A 22,847-nucleotide genomic window follows, 5' to 3' on the forward strand; every position below is an offset into this window, starting at 1 on the left:
TACCCCCATTGCTTAGCCCTTATCACTCTTCTGCCTTGGAACCAATACTCAGTATTGGAACCAATACACAGGTAAGGGTTTTAAAAAATAAATAAAATAAAATAAAAATGAGTCTAACTTACAAGTAAACTTCTTTTCCCCTAGAAAACTGGTTATTAATACAATTATCAGCATACTCCATGCATATTATCTAGTCACTCAGAGAGAGAGAAACTATAAAATAAATCACTGTGGACCTACATTTTATTTTTGAAGGAGAGAGAAGAGAAATAAAATATAGTTTCTATAATGGGTCAACGGCTGGGCTAAGTGCTTTTACAAACATTTCCTCATTTGAAGGTCCTAACAGATCTGAAGTTATATCTACTTATAGTCAAGGGAATGGAGACAAAGGAATTTAAGTGATTTCCCTAGGATCCCATAATTCATAACCTCCTAAAGCTGAATTTGAATTCAGATCTTTCTAACCCTGGTCTGTCTAGATGCTGAAGACAGATATTTGCTTTTGAAATACAAAGAAAGTCATTCTTTAGAGTTCCTAAGATACATTTGTGAGATCCTGAACTGTGAAAATTTGACTCCAGGGTAGTTTTAAAAATAGATTTGACTTTAATACATAAAAAAATACATCTGGTATTTTTTCTATCTGGGTTAGTTGTTGGAGATGCTCCTTTGGGAAAATGAATAAGCAGAACTAGAAAGGAATGAATGAGGCTAGCAGTAAAATGACCACCACTGCAGATGTTGAAAAGTTGTCACTATCTTTATGAGTTCACATATGAGGAATACTTGCTTCTATTAACTTGTAAATAAAAGTGTTCATTTTTCAAGTTTCAACAAAACAATCAATCAAGGTACAAATGCATACATAGAACATTTATCAATTTTTTTTGAATTAGGAAGAGAGAGAGAGAGAGAGAGAGAGAGAGAGAGAGAGAGAGAGAGAGAGAGAGAGAGAGAGAGAGGGAGGGAGGGAGGGATGCATGAGGGTGCTCATCTTGAGAAAAAATACAAAGTGAGCAAGATAGAAGTAATGGCATCATTTAAGAATTCTAAGGAACTTTCCCAACCATTCTTTTTTCACTTTAGGGAGACTGGTGACAGAATTATGAAGTCGAAATACATTTTTGGTATCTGATTTTTTTTCCTATTTCATTTCTTGTATCAATATGAGTTTCAGGCAAGGAATTAACAGTCCAGCATAAGACCAAATTTTATTCTGGCAAAAACTACTCTGTAAAACTTCATCTTGAGACTTACACTAACGTCTTCAATCAGTATGTCTCAGAAGGTACAAAATACTCTACAACTCAGGAAGACTATCGCCTCTTTGCTCCAACCAACTCCTGACAAACATGATACCCAGAATGTCACCGAAAAGAAATAGAAATTAGATAGTTCTTATGGAATGCTTCACTAACTCTGAGTCATAGAAAGTTAAGGGGGAAGGAAGATAATCTGAGGAAACTAATCCAACTATTTCTTATAAAGTTTGTGCTTGGTATCTGGGTTAAAATTTTCTAGCTGGATAGTTGAGAAGTCCCTGAGTGGTACCTGCAAGGTTTTCTGTCCTTTTTTCAAAGAGTTGGAAAATATCTACCAGTTGTAAACTGAAAGAGCAAGGCAGTGCCTACTCTTCCCTTATTAAAGCCAAGAACTTCAGAAAAGTCAGAAGCTATAGTCTGCAGAGAACCCATCAGAGCAGTGACCAGCAGAGAATGTATCCAGTAAAGTAGCATCTGATGAAGAATATGAATCTGGTTGAGCAACGTGCAGCAGAGACTATATCCAGCTGAGACGTGTATGTCAGGCAGATAATATTCGTTCAGCCAATCCTTGTTTTAACTAAGCATTGCCCAGTGGAGACTATGAACTCAGCAGGGAATGGGGAGAGCAGAAGAAACACAGCACCATCCTGAGAAGAAATCACTGATTGTGCAGACATTAATTACTCCTCTCCATGTTTATCTTAGTTGATGTTCCCTAAGTATGTGTCCCAATATGTGTATATTCTTTTTATATGTTGTATATATATGCTCACTCTTTCTATTGATGCTATTTTTTATTTATTTTGGGGGAAAATATTATTGCTACTTTCTTACTATGCCATTTTGTTAAATATCCGTAATTTAAACTAACCATATTTTCTGATTGACTATAAGGATGGACACATCAATAAGTGCCCTGTAATATAGTTTTAGGAGATATGGATACGAAGTTCCTGTAGCATGGGTTAACTGTTCTCTGGGAGATGTGTCTTGTGAGTTGGTGATAGTGAGATGCTTTGCCCACAAGCACTACAGTAATAACACTTTTCTGAATCTATTTGTTTCTGGGCCAGAGTCAAAGGAGTCTAGCTTCTGACCTTCAGTTTTCAAGATATAAGATACTGAAATTAATTCTTCTCCTTGGGCAATAATCAGTGTTAGGCTGAGAAATTTGGAAGAGAAAAGACCACTGAATATAGGTATGGAGAAGTTAAAGTCTATTTTAATTTCTGCCAGTTTTCATCCTGTACAATTATAATTCTTAGTTTTCTACAGACTCAGCTTTTCTTCCTGTCCAATTCAATTCAGTTTCAATTATTTTATTAGGTATCTGCTATGTTCAAGTCATTAACAGCTGGCATTGGGCTGATGCTGTGAAGCTGACTTGATATTTGCAAAATATTTAGAACACCTTGGAAAAGTGGCATTATTTGTGTACTGAGCATTGAATATACTATTTGATAAATAATGTAAAGAAAGATTCCATTGACTTCTTTTAGTTTGCCAATTTAGAGGCCTTCCACCAAAGTAGAAATTATGATTCTTTTGCTTAAATGTAGATCTGGGCACAGTTACAAATTTTTAATCTGTTTTTGGCTCCTGATTTTTTTTTATATCAGTTACTCAACTGTCTGTCTGACTTGTTTTACTGTTGCTTTTGTTTCTTTAATGTAAAATGTTACTTACTAAATGTTCTTAGAGGTAAAATATGGCAACTTTCAAAAACAAGTCTTTTGTATGATAGTGTTCTAAAAACTTGATTATATCCTCCCTGAACCTTTTCCAGGCTACACATTCCCAGTTCCTTCAGCCATTCCTTATACAAAAAGGACTGAATTTGGATGTATAGAAGGAGGATAACTGAAATTATAGTCCAATTTTTAAAAAGAACCAGGTAATTTATCTACTCGACTCTGGTGAGTTAATAAGATCATGTTTTCCGTGGAGAAATACAGCATACAATGTAATTCTTTTGGGGATTACAGAATTTAAGCTAATGTACTGAATGTCAATGCTTTTGGTGTATGAGGCTGTACCCAGGTTGAGTGATTCTGAATTCATCTTGGAAACCTTGCCTGGTCAGAAGGTGCCTATGGCATGCATAGCACAGTCTTGGGAGTGAGGAGTGCATTTAGTTGATCACTCAGCATATCAAACGTTTCTGCTGGCATTTCATGCACTTAAGCTTCATTTTCTATGCACTTTCTTGTTCTCAGAGAGCTTTGTTATTGACCAAAGATCATCAACATACATTTCCTGGATTAAACCCCTCTCCCTTGCCACAAAAGAACTCTTTCTAGTTGTTTTTTTTTTAAAGAAGGCTGAGGTTTATTGAGACTATTTATGTGCATCAGACAAAAATATTTATAAACCCAATGAATTTATAAAATGCAATAAAATATTTTGTTCGGTCATTTCAGTTATGGCCAACTCTTTGTGATTCTTTTTGGAGTATCCTTGAGAAAGGTACTGGAGTGGTTTGTCACTTTCTCTAGCTCATTTTACAGATGAGGAACCTGAGGCAAACAGGTTTAAATGACTTGTCCAGAGGTAAAAGAGTGAAAATCTAAAGCTGAATTTGAACTTGGGTCTTCCTAATTCCAGACCTTACTCTATCCACTGTGCTACCTATAACATATCATGAAAGAAACAAAAAGAGAAGACAGTGAAAACCTGCTATTAGAAGTTCATTTTCTATAATGTTAATAGAAGCATAATGACAAATAAGATTTAATTTTATGGTGCAGTCCAGGGCATTGTCCATCACTGACATGTCTGTTTTCTAAAAGGAATACCTTTTGGTATATGATCTTGAAGGCACAATTTACCTGTTACCTCACAGGATTCTCACAAAGGCAGAAGAATCACAGTGAGAGTCTCACCTCTTCCTCAGATAAACAGTTGTTCATTTATTTTAAATAAAACTCCAATTTCCAGGGTAAATTACTTTAGCTGCTGGATATTAGATCTGGAGCAGGATGCTTATTATCTGACAGTTTTCATTCCAACTATCTACCTGATAGTGCAGCTTTCCCTTTACTATCCACCTAAGTTCTTATGCCACAGGGAAAGGATGCCATGGTTGGGTAACCACTTTCCTTGAAAAAGAAAATACCTCAATGGGGCATTTTCATATTGCCCTTTGTCTTCAAAGCTATGTCATTTATTATTTTTTATTATTAATTTCAATCTGCTGACTTTTAAGGAGAAAGGAAGGGAATAGGAATACTAAAGATTCAACTGGAACAGAAAAAGAATAAGACCTACTTTACTGAGGAGATAGAGGCTTTCCACCAGGAGCCATCTTAACTTCCCATCTCTTTATTTCAGAATCTTTTTGCAACTTTATCAATCCTATCATTTTCCTCTTTCTGAAGTAGTCTGTTAAGAGTTGATATAACTCATTTTGTTTTGTTCTGTATTCCCCATTTTGCTTTATGTTGCTTCAGGTCCTCTGGCAGGATCAATTTACTTCAAACTAGTTTCCTCTTCTGCCTTTAATTGCTTTATGATTACAAAAGAGGACTGATGAATTTGGCAGACCAAAAGGAATTCTGTTTTAAACCTTTTAACCTGCTTTGGGGTTTTCCTTAAATTTTTTTATTTTCCTATATAACTTCCCAAGTTTTAGAAAGAAGTAGTAGAAATCTTGTTCTGGTATAATTATAATTAGTGTAATGTGTTTTGTCAGTGCATTTACATTCTTTCATATAAAGAATAAATGGGGAAAACTGATTGCTCTCCACCTCAGTCTTCCTGCCACAGCTAAATTCACATAGCCAAGCTCTAAATGACAAGTAGGAGAGGGACATAACCCCATTTCAATAATAGTTCTATAATTTTAAAGGTTACTAAGCCCCAACCCTGTCATTGAGTTATAGGATCTTTTTAAAGGTATGATAGGTTTTTATATGTCCATTTCTTGTAGAAGATCTGACTTCCTTCCTTTTGTTTCCATATTCTCTTGTTCACACTCTTGTTTCTACCTCTTTGACATAGTATCCATTTTTACATGACTACTAGGCACTGAGTCCAAAATGTAATGCCTAGTATCACCCCCAATTTACAAGATTGGTTTCCCAAAGACTGAGTAGGCCATGGGTAAGACACTTTCTGAAAACACATCTCCTAAATTTAGAAGCTCCTTCTAATGTGTTTCTTTGGAACCATTGGAAACTAAGATACCAAGAACGATTATGATAGATGGAGAACAGGTCCCAAAAAGAATGATGTTATTATTACAAGATATTAGGCTATCATTAAAAGATATTTCAGGATGGGAATATTAATTTGCCTAAGTATGTGCTGGTTACATTTTCCCCTTTCCTTTAGCCTTCTCTGTGTTCCCTTTCTGAGATGCTCTTTCTACTGTTACTGTTTGTCCTTTATTTTTGAAGAGGACCAGTGACATCATTGAATGATGTCTTATGCATGAATTAGACTTAAGTTAGATAAGAGTTGCACAATGTCCTTAGTCTTAGTTTCTTTTCCAGAGTCATTGGAAGTCCAGTGACAAGATAAAAGTCAAAATGAATGGTGATAGTCCAAGACACACCTTTCTGTCTTCTATGTCTGACCAAGCTCTACAGTGTCTGCTTCAGCTGCCTTTGTGAAGGTTGGAATAAATTGTTCTCCTCTACCCATTCTACTGGAGGAAGTCTTCCCATTTTGGAGGTAGCACTCCCCTAACACTGATTGGTTTGAGGCTATTGGTTATCCTCAACCTGATTTAGGTGGTCTGCTAAGATGGTTTAGTAAGATATGGCTGTTGGGAATACTATATCTTCCTGGAGCCACAGTTGAGTGTCAGATGGACAGCAGAGGTGGATAAGTATCTCTGAAAAGGGCTTTGCAAGCACTTACACCAGAGATGCTGGTTCTCCTTGAATATCCTACATCCCATCTTTCTACTGCTGTATGTATTTATAGAAAAAAATTTCCCCATGTTTGTGAGGGAAAAGTTTTATTGCCATCTTCCTCACTTTATCCTCTAAATGCTTTTGCTTTGAATTCATTGATTCCTCTGGCTATCATCTTCCTGATTCATATGAACAGTTAAATCAGGGTAAAATTCACAGGATCCATCTCTGCTGAATGCTGCTCCACCTTCTCTGGCCTTTGTTTCAGTTGAAATATTTGAATATCTCTTCGTTTCAGGAAGAGTGGCAACTTCTATGTTATTTATCTTAAAGTCCTCAGGCTTTCTCTCAGAAGCTGTTTAGAATTAGGCATACATTACTTTTGAGGTCTTGCCTAGAAGTCTCTATTTTCCCTAGCAAGATTTTTGTAGTGCTGAGCTCTTTGGAGCAAAGAGCAAGAGTCTTCTGGCTAACTAATAACCTCATAGTTCATCTTTGGAATCCTATTCCTATTCACTAAGTTTAGGCAAACCTAATGCTAATTCATGGTTAATATTTCATATGCCTTCCAATTTTAATTGGAATAATAATTGGAAGACTGTAATTTATTTAGTCACTAATTTCCTAGTAGCCCTGGGCTTCAGGGCTCCTTAAGTTTCCAAACTTGTGCCCCTTATGTTCTCCCATGTAAATGTGTGGATAGAGAAAAAAAACAAACGCATAAAATCAACATTGATTCTCAGAGTGGAGATCATTTCTCTTTTACCTATTTATCTTCATTCTTTTCCTTTTGACATCCAGATGCAGTCACACAAAGTCTGAAAGGATTTGGAGACACATCTATCCATAAACCTCAGTTAACCCTAATTAAGCACTTAGTAAATGGGTATTCTTGCTGCCATATGCAGCATAAAAATTATCCTCTTATTGGTAAGACAAATTAAAATTCATCAGGCTTTACTTTGGTGGAGATGATTTAACTGATACTGGCATCTCTGCTTTTCTAATTTTAACTTTCTTTTTGCTCTCCCATTACCTAAAGCAGAAAGGGTATTGATTTATGGCCCCTCTAAAATTTTTTCCTATGGGTGGGTTTATTTGCATTTTGGCTATGCTGCTGCTAAAAAGTTGTATAGAGTATATTGAACTAATGGCTGCCTTTCTTCTCAGATGAGAGGTGGGTACTGAAAATTATAGGGCCTGAAAAACCACATGATATCTTCTGGAAACCCTAACTAACTATCCCAAGGTTTCATAGACTTGCCTACCAAATATTACAGAGCAAAACTAAAGGGTATTTTTCATGTCCACTGAAAATGTTTTGGACTAGATTAAAACATTAACTTTTTCATTAGACAAATTTCTTCATATTGAACTAGTCAGTTTTGCTTATTTTTTTTTCTTCCCCTTCCCTCCAACTAAGCCTTAGTGATTTCAAAGCTCTTCCTATAAATTAAATCTTAGAATTCTTTGGCAATCTGTGTGCTTTTATAGCTCTTCTTGTCCAACACACTATTATTAAATTACCTTTTTGGATCAGTTACATGGCTGCTTCATTTCTTAAAATAGAGATCAGCTATATTCCTGGACATTGGCGTCAAAAGGTTGAAACCAGACTTAGTTTCCAGCCACCATATTTTTTACCTTCCAAGTTTTGCTGATTTATTTTAAAGGGCATACTATTTGCCAAAGCCCATCATGTTCTGCACCTGGATGAGAACAGAAATTCTTTCCTGACAATAAGTATGTATTTGATAAACCTATTCATCTACTTCTGTCTGATACCCAGGACATCCTCTACTAGTACAGTCTTAAATGTTTAAAACCCTTTTCCTTTTAAGTTGGGATACCCCCCCCCACTTTTTTTAAGATTTAAAGGCTTGTTAGGAAGTAGGCCACAGAAAGGTGACTTAAAATATAGAAGGAACCAAATTTTTTGGACATGACTAATATGGGAATTTGTTTTATGTGAATACATACACATTATACATATGTATAAACTACATATACATATATGTATAGTATGAGTTTCTTTTTTTCTGTTCATTGGGAAGAATGGGAGAGAAAAAATAAATTATTGTTGATCAGAAAAATAAATTAAAACTTGTAGGAGAAAATAAAAGAAGACAAAAAAGAGCACAACAAAGAACCATTTGAAGTGGTTAGAAGGGACAACACTTTGGAGAAAGGCATGGTGACTAGATTTTAGTAATATTTCTCTCTCTCTCTCTCTCTCTCTCTCTCTCCCTTTTTCTTTCCCTCACCCTCTCTTTCTGTTTCTCCCACTTCCCAACAAAATCCAGATAGCTGAAAAAAGTTAATGTCTTTTCATAAATTTCATTTCTGTAGTCAGTTTTTATTGAATATTTCCCCCTTAAAAAGTATCATAACTCTATTACATGATTTTGTGTCAGGGTCATGGAGGAGGGGATAGGTGGGCGATCTTTAAATTACAGTGTCACTTGTTAGCTGCTGTTTCTTTCTCCTGTGTGTCATCTGGGGTTGGGCTGTTTGATGCTAGCTGTGGCAGGCTGAATGGTGCTGAGGGTGTTGGGCAGTCAGTCTTCCAGAGTTAATCTTTAGCTATTTCTGTATAAGTATTTTCAGCTTAGTGAATTTGACAGAGAAATTCCAGGAATAGAAAAGAGAACTACAGTGATTTCCTGAGGAGAAATTTCCTGAAGTCACCCACAAGTTTTTAATTTCTTTGGCAATAGAGGGTATTCCAACCTGCCAGTGTTAAATCTCTGATTCCATTCTTATGGGATGTCCATTGAATTGCTTGGTTAGATGCCACTTGATGTTTCTACAAGAATAAAACTCAGAGATGTTGTCAGTACCAATATGGGAGATAACCCTGGGTCAGGCAATCAAAGGAGATTCACTGTCTATTTCTTTGTGATGGAATTCTAGGCAGGAGAGATGCTATCAGAAGACACTCATAAACAAGAATAATTAACATGGGAGACTTGCTTTACATGAGAATCTCCTCACTCAAAAAATCTCAATTTGTGGCTTTGAGTTTCTTATAGGAACTTTGGTCATTATTTCTCATTATCTGTATTTAAATTATTTTTTGAATTTCCTTGCATTTCTTTGTATTACATGGACAAAGTCCTCTGAATGACTTCATTCTGACGGATATATATTAGTTTTTCAAGTCAGGGTGAAGGTGATGCTTTTATCCAAACATGTTGTTAAATATAATTTTTGATCTTTTATTTTTCTTCTTTAACATCATCAGAGAGACACACTGAAGTGATACTGAAGATCAATAAGGACAGGCGGGGATAAACATGGATGTAGAAAGCCACTCAAGGTAGGAAAGAACTTCAAGAATTGTGACTCCAACACTTAATAAGGGCACCAACTCTCAGGGCCCAGCAAAGAGCTACTTTCAAAGAAAATTTTATAGAGATTTCTCAAAGAGAATAATAACTTCTAAATTTAAGCTATTTAGAGAATATTGTTAGAGAATATATTGAAGAACAGCTTTTAAAGAGTTCTAAATTTACCTTTTGCATATACATTTTTTCTTCACATGTGTCTCATTGTCATTTTACTTTTTTATGATGAGTGTATACTCTCTTCTGGATATTTGAATTCTTGTGGGGAAGTTTTATCTTAGATTTTTTTTCTTTTTTGGGGAGTGGTGGGAGATGTTTTCTATTCTTGCACATTAGTAAATGCTCTTGTTGCCTCCTTTCTTAAGACTATTGATTTCTTCTGGAAAATTGAAATGGAAAGCATTCTAGAAGGGGCTTGTGAGCTTCAATCCTGAGGACAGTAGAAGCCAGCAGTCCCTCTGGAGTCTGAACTAGTGAGTGTGAGCGTGAGTTGAGAGAAAAGCCCCAAAGGAGGCGCTATCATGGAGGCGCTCAGATGGAATATAATACCTTCCTAGATCCTAATAGGGATCACACCATTGCCAAGTTCTACACCAAGTAAGACCTTGGAATATACCACCTCAGGAGACTATAAACCTTGATTTTCTTTTTTTATGTGCCCCCAATAGTCTGCTTGCCATGGGACTGGAAAGCTAAAAGCTTTACTATATTTCAAAAAGTGATCTCAAACCTAATCACCTGCTTCCATTAATGGAATTCTTTACATCTCCTATGCCTACATTCATTCCCAATAATTACCATACCAGTACCTCTTTCTTATTTACATTTCTGAAATCATTCAGTCATTTTCAGTTGTGTCCAACTCTTCTCGACCCCATTTGGCATTCTACTGGCAAGGACACTGGAAAGGTTTGTCATTTCCTTCTCTAGCTCATTTTGCAGATGAGGAAATGATGGTAACTAAAGTTAAATGATATGCCTAGGGTCACACAGTGTCTGAGACCAGAGAAGAACTCAGGGAGATGAATCTCCCTTCTCATTTCTGTGATACTGAAACTCTTAACTGCTGAAAAAATAAGCTGCCTTCTACAACTGCAGATAACTGCTCCCTTATTCTCTTGATCTTCCACCCTAGCTGATACATCTCATTCACCCACTTCTTCCACTGTGTCTTCTGGAATTGCTGCTCCGTAATTAACATAATTCCTCTCCTTTTTAGATTTTTTACTTTCTTGCTTGTAACCTCCATTTTCCACGTGCCTCAGTACTTTCTCCAGCCAACATCCCTGCTCTGTGATTACTGTATCCTCCCTTCTGTAGCCTGATCACTGGAAATAATTCCCCTCTATTTTTTACTCTTAAGTCCTTTATTTTTTTTTTCATCTTGACAAATCAGAACTATAGATTACTCATAACATTTGCCTCCTTCACTCCTACTCACAAGGTACTGAATGGAGCTAGAAGAAGTCATAAAATGGTGCTGACTGGATCTACTACAAATTTATGTTATACAATTTCAAGTTGGCCCTCACTATAAGATACTGCTTCTAGTGATCCTTTATCTATCCTACTCACCAAAAAGGGTTATTTTAAATCCCTTCTTTCCTCATGATACTCCTCTCCTCACTCTTTTCTTAATGAAGGAGTATTGCAGACTTGGACTCTGAAGTGTTCTACTGCATCCACTTGTGAAACAGGAATTCTGAGGAAAGAAGTATACAGAGCCAAGATGATTAGTCTAGGTTTTAATAGGGGATTTAATTACAGGGGACCCTTGTAGTTTGCCCCTTGCAATATATAGCAAACAAGTGGGCCATATTATAGATGTTTGGACAGAATCTCTGTCCTTAGTAGAGGGTGCTGAAATATTCAGGATGTGACTTAAGTAGCCGAACTGGCTGCTAGCCACACATTATTCTTGAGTTAGTAAGAATATTTTTGAGTACCTTGCTTCTAATTACAACCATGATCTATTTAACCTACAATGCTCCTAACTGGAACCATGATACATTTATACCAGAGGGATGATCTTATCTTAGAATTTTCTGAAAAAAAAATGTGAGGCCTTTCCTTCAAAACACACTAGTCTATTCTAATCATCTCATATCCTTTTGACATCTAGAATCATTTCCCATTATCTCCTTCTTTATTCTACCTATTCTATTCTATTTCCAAGTGTAATCTGTTTCCATGTACCCTTGAGTCTGAGAAGAAGGTATCCAAAAGCTGTGAGAACATAAAAGTCTCCAAAACTCAGATAAAGGAGGGTATATTGGAGGTGATAGAGATCAATAGTGTCAAAAGCTATGGAGAAATCAAGAAGGATAAGGATTGAGAAAAAGACCATTAGATCTGATAATTAAAAGATCTTTAGTAACTTTGGAGAGAACAGTTTCAGCTGAATGGTGAGGTAAGAAGACATACTAGAAGACATTCTTTTCAAGAATGCAAGACTCAATAACTTAGTTTAAAATTAAAAGAGAAATTTAGTAATTTAGAATTCATGTTGAATTTAGCTAGGAGGACAGCACTGATGGAAAGCCACCACCTCAAAGGGATCAACTCTGAAGTCTTTATACTCTTTACAATAGGTGATATGTGACTTGAGGGGGGTATGAACTCAGGCACAAGTTGGGGAGAGGGCTTGGTCACTTGACCGGGGTCTGAGCAGTGTCTTATGTCCTGAAGACATAGGTGGTGACCCTCATAGTTTAGGGGACAAATAGATGTCTTAGGTACAATCCAAAGGTATCAAAGCATAGCCTGGATGGGGTATCTTTGTGTTCATCTTGAGATCTAGGAGAGAATCCAAAGAGGATAATTCTCTTAAGGGTCTTTCTTATTATTTACCTTTGAAGTTCCAGGGCTACCCGCTCTTTAGTCTTAACAAGAAAGCAAGGAAGCAAAGGAATTTTCCTGTTATAGTTTGACTTGAACCACTTCTATAATTTGGGGGTATAAGGTAAATCTAGAGTCCCACATTAGGAAGATTAGAAGCAAATGAGGAAAAGAGGTAGAGATAGATATCCTAGTTTCCTGGGAATTCACCCAAGTAGAGATTTTTGGATCAAGTGATGATTTCTAAAGTAAGGGGGGAAATGAATAAGATTTTAGACATCAGGACAGAAAGCAGTAGTTTTTGTTATTGTTTAGTCATTTCAGTTGTATTCAGCAATTTGTGATCCTATTTCGAGTGTTCTTAGCAAAGATACTAGAGTGGTTTGTCATTATTTTCTCCAGTTTATTTTAGAGATAAGGAAACTGAGGTGAATAGGGTAAAATGATTTTCCCAGGGTCACACAGCTAAAAATCCATATCTTTCTGACTATACACTGCACTGCTTTGCTGATCAACCAGTATCTGGGGAAACATTAAAGACTCAATTTGAAGATAGTGATGATCTGCTGTTGAACATTCAAGGGCATGAGATCAAGACTGCATATAGAGGAGCTTGTCTTAAGAAAGAGAAGGGTCCTCTTTTCATTTAAAATTGGGGCAAAGGAGATATGGTGGGAGACATTTAATTGATGTAAGATAATGAACTGTAATGGAGCTTTTGTTGAATGGCCTCAATTTTCTTCATTTCTCATTTTTCATTTTTTGTTTCTAGCATCTTGTTCAATCTATTGGGTATAAAATGGTACACTTAGGTTGTTTTCATTTGCATTTCTCTAGCTATTAGTGATCTAGAACATTTTTATATGACTATTACTAATTTTGATTTCTTCTATAAGATAAAGAGCTGGGGAAAAGGAGCTTTTGTTGAATGGAATTAATTTTCTCTGTGAAGTGTAAGTCTTTATCTGAGAGAAAGGAAAAAGGATGTGCCATGAAAAACTTGAGGAGAAATGAAAAGGCTTATAAGGAATGCTGTAGTGAGTTATATAAAAAGATTGCTGTGCTGCAGGGAGTGTCCAACTGGAAATTATGTAATATAAACATATAGATTACTCAATCAACTTGATTTTATAGCTTTCCTCATCATTGCTTTGTTGCAAGTGATTAGGATAAGGAGTGCAGCATGGTGGAAATAATACAAGATTGGGGCATTTGTAATTGGATGGGGGAAAAGCTTTCTAGACTGCTATTGAGATGGATATAATCCTGGACCTGGAGTCAGGAAGAACTGAATTCAGTTGTTCTTAGACACTTACTAACTTGGAGATCTTGAGTAAATCACTTAACCTCTGACCTAATTTTCAAAAAGGTAAAATGGGAATCATAATAATATCTACATTCCAGGGTTGTTAGGCTCAAGTGAGATAATATCTGCAGTTATGGAGTCCAGTGAATAGAGTGCCAAGCCTGAAATCAGAAAAACTCATCCTGAGTTCAAATCTAGCCTCAGACATTTACGACCTATGTGAAACTCAGCAAGTCACTTCACCCTGTTTTCCTCAGTTTCCTCACCTGTAAAATGAGCTGGAGAAGGAAATGGCATACCACTCCAGTTAGTTTGCTAAGAAAATCCCATAACAAACAACATAAAGTTAGATATGATTGAAAGCAACAGAAAACAACATACAGGTGGAGTACATAGTAAGTACTTAAATGCTTTTTCCTTTCTCCCCTCTCCTATTATGGAGAGAACAAAATAGATTTGAATTCATTTAAATAGGGGTTGAGATAAGGAAAGAAGAATAGAAGTAATAGCTAGAAAAAGAACTAAGGTTTAGAGGTGAAGAAAAGCATATTCTTAGTCTAATCTTCCATAAATATTACTTTTTAAACCTAAGATACCTATAATAGGAAGGAGACAGGAAACAAAAAATAGCTTTATTGTGAATGTCTCAATAGGTAACCTTCCCAGAAATAATTAACTTATATTTAAATAATTTTTCTGGGAAGGTTACCTATCTTCAAAATAATCCTTTGAATCATTCTATATGTATTAAAATTGTATCTTATTCTGGTTTTCCTGACCACCCTCTCCCTTCTACTTTGTATACTTTTAAGAAGTATACAGAACATTTGCTTAGATTTTTGATGTCAGTTTTCTTGTAAAGACATATTCTAAAAGCAGGAACTAATGTTTTACCTAGTTCAAGCAATGGAAAGAGCGAATGATCAATGGGCAACTTAAAAGTTTTCTTTTGAAATTTAGATACAGATACTACTAAGTTTTAATAGGAAATAAGATTAAAAAGGGGATCAAGAAGTCATGTACAAACCACCCCAAAGATCAATGGAGTATAATTTACAAATTATATCATATATTCACTAAAATTCACATCCTGTTAATAAATGCCAAAATTATGAGACACTATCTAGGCACTACTTTTCAACAGTTCTGGTCTATGATCTGTAAATTCCAGGCAAAATCTGAACCCCCACAGCTTCAAACTATTAAGACATCAAAAAGGTGCAGATAACTTTGGGATGATGACTTTGAAGTGTTTTTTTTTTTTATAACTTTGACATGATTTGGATAAGCTAATGAACCAACCATAAGGTGGCAGATAGAAGTTGGACTGTTTTTGCCCAAGCCCCTGTAAAAATAAAGTTCCAAACTCCTGTCCCCTCAGCACTCTTCTATCTCCTAAGGTTCCCTCCTGCCTAGTGCTCCCAACTCTAATCCATGGTTGCATAAGTGATATTCTCTGCCTCCCTGCTTCCCTGCTGCCTTTCTTCTTTCCTCGTCCCATTCCCTGTCCCCATGCTGCTGTCTGCCTCTGTTCCACTTTGTCTTTTGTCTCTGTGCCTTATTAAAGTATAATTGCCACCTCATTTTCTACTGCTAGTCATGGTCGTTCCTAGAGAGTACTGAAAGAGCCAGGCATACCTATCTTTATTTCATAATTTAATTATTAATTCACCATATTAACAGTTCTTAATCTAATCTTTAAAAGGCCATTGAGACACTTTCAGCAAAATCTGGGAAAACGTTTTTGAGCTGAAGTCTAGTGAAATGAACAGAACCTGAAGAATTTATATAGTAGCAACAACATTATAAAGCCAAACAAATCTGATTTAACATTTTCAATCAGTGCAATGACTGGTCATGATTCATTCTACTTTCTAATAGAAAGGTGATGTTTAGGAAGTGCTTGAACCAGCTTAGAATGTTACACATGTTTAAATTTTCAGTGTGAATATTTACACATTAAAAATGGTCAAATGCAACAAATCAGAGTATATTTATAATTATCAAGATTTAGGAAAGTAAGGGAAAACAATAATATTGAAGATTAAACTTAAAAGATATATGATAGATTCAATTTTCCTGGATAGTCATTTGTTAAACATTTACATTGTTAAACATCACAGACTGATGATACATAATTAGGGATATTCTTGGCTTTGTCAATTCATGATTTGTTTTTCTTGACTGTGCATATTGTTACAATGAGCTTTTTACAAATTTTTTTCTTTTTTCCTCATTGGAAGGGTGGGAAGAAAAGAAAATTCATTTTTTGTTTGTTGAAAAAGTAAAAGTTAATTTTAAAGAGTTTATTATTTTTGAAATTTATTTTATTCTCCCTTTCTACCATCAGTTCTATCCCTTTCCCAAAGATACATAGTAACATAAACAAACCAATATGATGACCAAGTCTGATAGCATGCACTTTTTAGTCAGAACTTTGGTCCACCTCTCTAATGAGGAAGGAGAAAAGTTTCACTGTCAATTCTCTAATGTCAAGATTAGTCACTCGTTTGGTCAGAGTTCTGATGCCTTCCAATGTTTTTCTCCTTTATGTTATTCTAATTTTTTTTTCAGTCTGAAGGATAGAACTGACAAGATCAGGAAGAAAATGATGTCTACACAAAGGATTCTTTATATTTAGTAGAAATCTCACATGGCTGAATAAAGTTTTTAAATGCTTTGTCCATGGCCTTGTCTCCAGTCAGTACATTATTACTTGAGTTGAAATCAAATATTTAAATTTCCCCATGTTGCAACTGATTGGAAATCTGATGGGTGGACCACAATAATTTGTCTGATTGAATGTTCAGTACACAAGAAGATAGAACTCATAGAACAAAGCTAGGGATTAATCTGGCTTTATAATACTTTGCAAAAGCACTAGATGATTATGATATACTTTATACGTTTTTATGCTTCTTCCCAAGGATTGTTTTAAGAAATTATAGCTCAAATAATGCAGCTCAAATTATGATGATAGAGATCTTTCTATTTGTATCATTTAATATAAAACAAACAAAAAACCCAACAGTATACCTTTTCTTTTGACAATGGAAAAGACCAAAGAAATAATGAAGGGCTCAGAAAACATTTTTACTGAAAGAGTACAGGGGGAAAAATCTCTTTTGTCTCAGTGTTCACTAGGTTTAGAATCTACAACTTGGTCTTTTCAAACTTGTCTCTTTCTAAACTTTAAAGAGTTTTACTACAACCTTTATTGCCTCTTTTCAATTTTTCTATCTCAATTTGGACTGATTTTTTTTTCCTTTCCCATTCATTTTCTGCCTATATGACCTGGTCCCTTACTGCCGTTTACCATTTTCACTTTTTCTTCTCAGTGTAGCTTGGCCTAATTTGGAACTGAACTAAGTGAATCCATTTTTACTTTTTTGAAAAACATATCCAGATTTCATTCTGAGCATATTTTCTACATTTCCAACTAGGATGGTTGCTCCTGAAGGGAAAACTTTGAAACTTCTGTATCTAGTGCAATATGGAAATTTCATATATTTGCCACAGGCAAAATCTGTTGTTTCTGCACAGCATTGCCTGTCTCTATTTTTGCAGTCAAAAACAGCTGTTCCTGATATTTTTCTGCTCAAAAATCTTGCATTTTATTTTCGTAAAAATGTTGAAAAAATAAAATAGTTTTCTTTTGAAAGGTCATATTAAACATTCAGTTTTTTTTCTCTCTGGCTTCCAGAAAACAGACATAGGTGTTATGATAGTCCAACATCTTCCATATTAATAACAAAAGTAATGATGATGATGATGGTGGTGGTGATAATTAATAATTATTGAACTTTTCATAGTCTTTAAAGGTTTGTTAATGTTTATATATACTTGGTCTCTTTTGATCTTCACAACAGCTGTATGAGTTGGGTTCTGTCATTCCTTTCATTTTACATTTAAACCTGATCATGAGAAGGGATTCCTCCAGAAATTTGCATATTGACTCATTGACTTTCCTGGCCACCTTGCATTCTTTTTCAGAACCATGAAATATCTTGGAAAACTGATCTTATTGACTTTAAATCCCAGTAATCAGTAATATTTTTGAATGATTTGCCTTTAAATATTCTTCCTTATTTTCTCCAGAATTTGGGAGACAGTCTAGCATCACAGGACAAGGGCACGGTGAATGCAAGGGTGTGCTGGTAAATATTTAAAAAATTGGCTCTGATGGAAAATTGTACATATGATGAACTTCAGTGTTTTCTGCATCATTTTTCTAGGTCTATATATTCAATAAAACAATAAATCAAGTCCTAATATGTAACATTTATAAATTTCTGAAGTTTAAATAGTTCACTTAAAATTTAATAATTATTTTTCTTGAGCAGGTTTGGCCTAGCTTCAGCACACTTCTGCCTGTAGGATAGGCATTAAAAAATACCCTGTCACAAGAAAATGATGGCATCTCTCCACAAATTGTCATCCTTCTCAGAAATATTTATGAAGGCACTAACTGGGCTATAGCAATGGGTTTCAGTCAGTTTTACGAATAGATGATGAAGGTGTTCATCTTCTCAAAATGTCCCCTTACCCAGTCTCTGTGATGTACTAGACTCCATCAACTGGAAAAGTCATTCATTCCACAATTTTAGGGAGGTCCCAAAACTCAATTGTCTTAGGAAAAATTAGACTTAACTTTAAATTCAAACTAAGGCATAAATGACAATATGACCTTAGACAAGTCACCTAATCATCCCTGGTCCCAGTTTTATTGGATACAAAATGAAGAGTTTGGACTTGATGACCTTTGAGACCCTATGATATAAAATTCTTTTAAGGGAACCAATTTTGATCAAGGAGAAGAATTAAACTCCATTTGAAAGGACAGAAGAGAAGAATAAATTAAAAGAAAGGAAATCAAAAGATTATATATGTGGAACTAGGCCTACAGAGAGGTTGGTGCTTTGACTAGGACTGGTCTAAAACCTGGTCAGAAGTGGGTCCATTAAATATTAGCAATAACACCATCCAGTTCTAGCTATTCATGCTTTATAAAATAGAATTTTATTGGGATATTTTCTTTTTATATCACCTAAATCTTCCCTTATCTTTTTTCATTCTCAGATATCCATCTGATATAACACAGGATATTTGTAAATAAAAAGAGGAGAAAAAATAAGCAAAATTGATTAATACATTGAAAAAATATAAAATTACTGTATATCATTCCATGTACCATGTTCCATGTACCACTTGAAAAAAGTAGCAATAGGTGCCTACTCATATCTCTTCTTTGAGGTCAAGTTTATTCATGATAATTTTTTAAATATTCTCTCTCATTTGTTTCAGGATTATTATTTCCATTTTCATTGTTTTAGCCACGATGTATACAGTTTTCTAGGATTTGAATACTTCATTCCATGCTCATTCATATAAGTCTTTGAAATTTTCTTCATATTCATCATATTCCATCATTTCTTACAGTATGGTAGTATTATACTGCCATATATTACACTTTGTTTAGCTAGTACCAATCTATTATATCTACTTTGTTTCCAATTCATTGTTATAACAAAGAGTGTTGCTATAAAAATGTTGGTATATATAACTACTTTCCTTTTATCATTGATATCTTTGGGATCATAGTAGATTTCTGATTCAATGTATATGAATATTTTGTTTAAATATTTAGGATATTTAAGTATTTAGAATTTTTATTTGTACAATTCAATGTTATCTTACAAAATAATTTTGCAAGTTCACAGTTACACCAGTTTTGAATTATTGTGCCAATTTCCCCATGACTCTTTCAACTGTATATTTAATCTCCTCTCATCTTTGCCATCCTTCTGAGTATGAAGCAAATCTCAGGATTGTTTTGATGTGCATTGCTCTTATCATTAGTGATTTTGAGTGTTCTTTCCCTTTATCATCCTAATTGGTCTAAGGAATTTCTGGGCTAATTACATTTAAGCCTTTCCTGACATCTTTTCCTCCATGATTATGAATTGAGAAATAATTTAAATTGGCCAGTTTTAAGTAGATGTTAAGTGGTATAATAAAAAATAGTTGGTACAAAATATCACCTCCAATAGTCTCTGACACTTGCTCCCACAAAAGAACATGCAGATCCTGAGGTTTCAAAAGAGTACTCAAGTTCAGAGAGTACATGTGACAAAGGAATATCTTTCAGTTGCTGGTTGCTTAATCTTTTTCTTACATTCATGGGGTGCTTAAGAAGTTTCTCCTGACCTAGTATAGATTCTTTGTCAAGATTCTTATGGAATTGTGAATATCTGACCAATCTGTCTTTGCTTCCCAGTGTATATACCACCATCTGATGATTCAAGAATGTAGCTAGTACACTTGTAGGAAGAAAGGAAATCCAAAATTTCCTGGATCCATCAAAGGTCACAAAGTCTTCCTCCAGTCAAACATGGAAAGGGAAGAGGGTGGAAATAGACCAAAGGCAAAGATTAATTTCCTGCCCCTTTCTGACCCCCTCAATAATTCTTTTTCAAGGGGTTTTACTGGAATGTCTTACTTCCCCCAGTTTCTGAAAGGATGGACTCTAGATTGCTCTGAATGCATTTCTTTAACTTTGTTAAACACTTTTATTCAGCATCCCTCTAGATCCAATGACTTTCTGCATTCATTATAAAATGTTTGATTGAATGATTACTTGCAATTCATTCATCTCACCCTGACATTTACACTATCTCAGTTAAGCTTTACGACAAGTCTCTGAGTTAGGTGTTATTACTATCATTGTTTGCAAATGAGAAGAGGCAAAAAAAGGTTGTGACACCCAATTTTGTAAGATTAATAAATGTCTGAGGAAGATTCAGACTCCAATCTTTCTGACGCCAAGTGTAAGCAATCCATTCACTATATCATTCTTGTTGAAGTAAAACTTTAATAGCATATTTTAAATTATTTTCTAAATTACCTGTAAAATTATTTTAATGTTAACTTTTAAAAACTGAGTCCCCAATTCTCTCACTCCTTTCTACCCTCCTCCCTCCTTGAGTATGCAAGCAATTTGACATCAGATATACATATGAAGACATGGAAAACATTTTCATATTAGCAATATTGCAAAAACACCCCACACATGGAAAAGAAACATGCCCAAGAAAAATAAAGTAAAAATAGTATGCTTAAATATGTATGCAGAGTTCATCAATTCTCTCTCTGGATATGCACATTTTTCATAAAAGGTCCATTGGATTTGTCTGGGATAATTTTATTGATTAGAATAACTACATATTTAACAGTTGATCACCCTTATAATATTGCTGTTACTCTCTACAATGTTTTTCTGATCCTGCTTGCTTCACTTTACATGTGTACATATAAAGTTTTCTTGCATTTTTTGAAATCATTCTGCTCATTATTTCTTTATTTTTAGTTTTTTTATTTTGTTTTCCAATTTAAATTTATTTATTTAGTCAATTTAGAACATTATTCCTTGGTTAAACTAATCACAATATTTCCCTCCCTCCCCTCTACCCAACCTTCACAGAGCCAACACACAATTGCATTGCGTATTACTTGTGTCCTTGATCAGAACCTATTTCCATGCTTTTGATGTTTGTACTAGGATGTGCATTTAGAGTCTACATCACCAATCATATCCCATGGACACATGGAGTAAAGCAGTTGTTTTTCTTCAGTGTTTCTACTCCCACAGTTTTCCTCTGAAAGTCGATAGTGGTTTTTCTCGTGAATTCCTCCAAGTTGCTCAGGATCACTGCATTGCCACTAATGGAGCAGTCCATTACAATTGATTGTACCACTGTGTATCAGTCTCTGTGTATAATGCTCTCCTGGTTTTGCTCCTCTCATTCTAGATCAATTCCTGGAGGTTGTTCAAGTTCCCATGGAATTCTTTCACTTTATTATTCCATTGAGCACAATAGTATTCCATCACCAAAATATACCACAATTTGTTCAGCCATTCCCCTATTGAAGGGCATCCCCTCATTTTCCAATTTTTTGCCACCATGAAGAGCACAGCTATACATATTTTTGTACATGTCTTTGTCCTTATTATTTCTTTGGAGTATAAACCCAACAGTGCTATGACTGGATCAAAGGGCAGACAGTCTTTTAGTGCCCTTTGGTCATAGTTCCAAATTGCCCTCCAGAATGGTTGGATCAATTCGCAACTCCACCAGCAATGCATTAATGTCCTGACTTTGCCACATCCCCTCCAGCATTCATTACTTTCCTTTACTGTCATGTTAGCCAATCTACTAGGTGTGAGGTGATACCTCAGAGTTGTTTTGATTTGCAGCTCTCTGATTATAAGAGATTTAGAACACTTTTTCATGTGTTTATTAATAGTTTTGATTTCTTTAACTGAAAATTGCCTACTCATGTCCCTTGCCAATATCTCAACTGGAAAATGGCTTGATTTTTTGTTAAATTGGTTTAGCTCTTTATGAATTTGAGTAATTAGACCTATGTCAGAGGTTTTTGTAATGAAGATTGTTTCACAATTTGTTGCTTCCCTTCTAATTTTGAATGTATTAGTTTTGATTGTACAAAAACTTTTCATTTTGATGTAATCAAAATTATTGATTTTACATTTTGTGATTTTTTCTCCCTCTTTCTTGGTTTTAAAGTCCTTCCTTTCCCAAAGATCTGACAAGTATACAATTCTGTGTTCACCTAATTTGCTTATAGATTCCTTCTTTATATTCAGGTCATTCACCCATTCTGAGTTTATCTTCATATAGGGTGTGAGATGTTGATCCAAACCTAATCTCTCCCATATAGTCATCCAATTTTCCCAGCAATTTCTATCAAATAGTTGGTTTTGGTCCCAAAAGCCAGAATATTTGGGCTTATCATAGACTGCCTTGCTGAGGTCATTTACCCCAAGTCTTTTCCACTGAGCCGCCTTTCTGTCTCTTAGCCAGTACCAAATTGTTTTGATGACCACTGCTTTATAAAATAGTTTGAGATCAGGGACTGCAAGTCCTCCTTCCTTTGCATTTTTTTCATGACTTTCCTAGATGTCCTTGATCTTTTGTTCTTCCAAATGAACTTTGTTATGTTTTTTTTTTTTCTAATTCAGTAAAAAGTTTTTTGGTAGTTCGAAGGATGTGGGACTAAATAAGTAAATTAATTTGGGTAGGATTGTCCTTTTTATTATGTTAGCTCATCCTACCCATGAGCTATTAATGTTTTTCCAACTGTTTAGATCTGGTTTTAATTGTTTGGAGAGTGTTTTGTACTTGTATTCATATAGTTCCTATGTTTGTCT

The 22,847-nt window shown here is 35.1% G+C and overlaps 1 long non-coding RNA gene across 2 annotated transcripts in view; it reads left to right on the top strand.

Moving 5' to 3' along the window:
* The first annotated feature begins 2,822 nt into the window (after positions 1 to 2,822).
* The window catches only part of LOC130456321 (uncharacterized), a 110,326-nt gene continuing 90,301 nt past the window's right edge, over positions 2,823 to 22,847 (top strand). Inside the window, exons 1-2 of one of the 2 annotated variants that reach the window (XR_008914991.1) lie at positions 2,823 to 3,184; positions 9,372 to 9,446. This is a non-coding gene — a long non-coding RNA (uncharacterized LOC130456321). The remainder of the gene's footprint in view (positions 3,185 to 9,371; positions 9,447 to 22,847) is intronic. The other variant, XR_008914992.1, reaches the window with a different exon arrangement.

This window comes from Monodelphis domestica, chromosome 1 (assembly GCF_027887165.1).
Source record: "Monodelphis domestica isolate mMonDom1 chromosome 1, mMonDom1.pri, whole genome shotgun sequence".
In the NCBI taxonomy this organism is placed as follows: Eukaryota; Metazoa; Chordata; class Mammalia; order Didelphimorphia; family Didelphidae; genus Monodelphis; species Monodelphis domestica.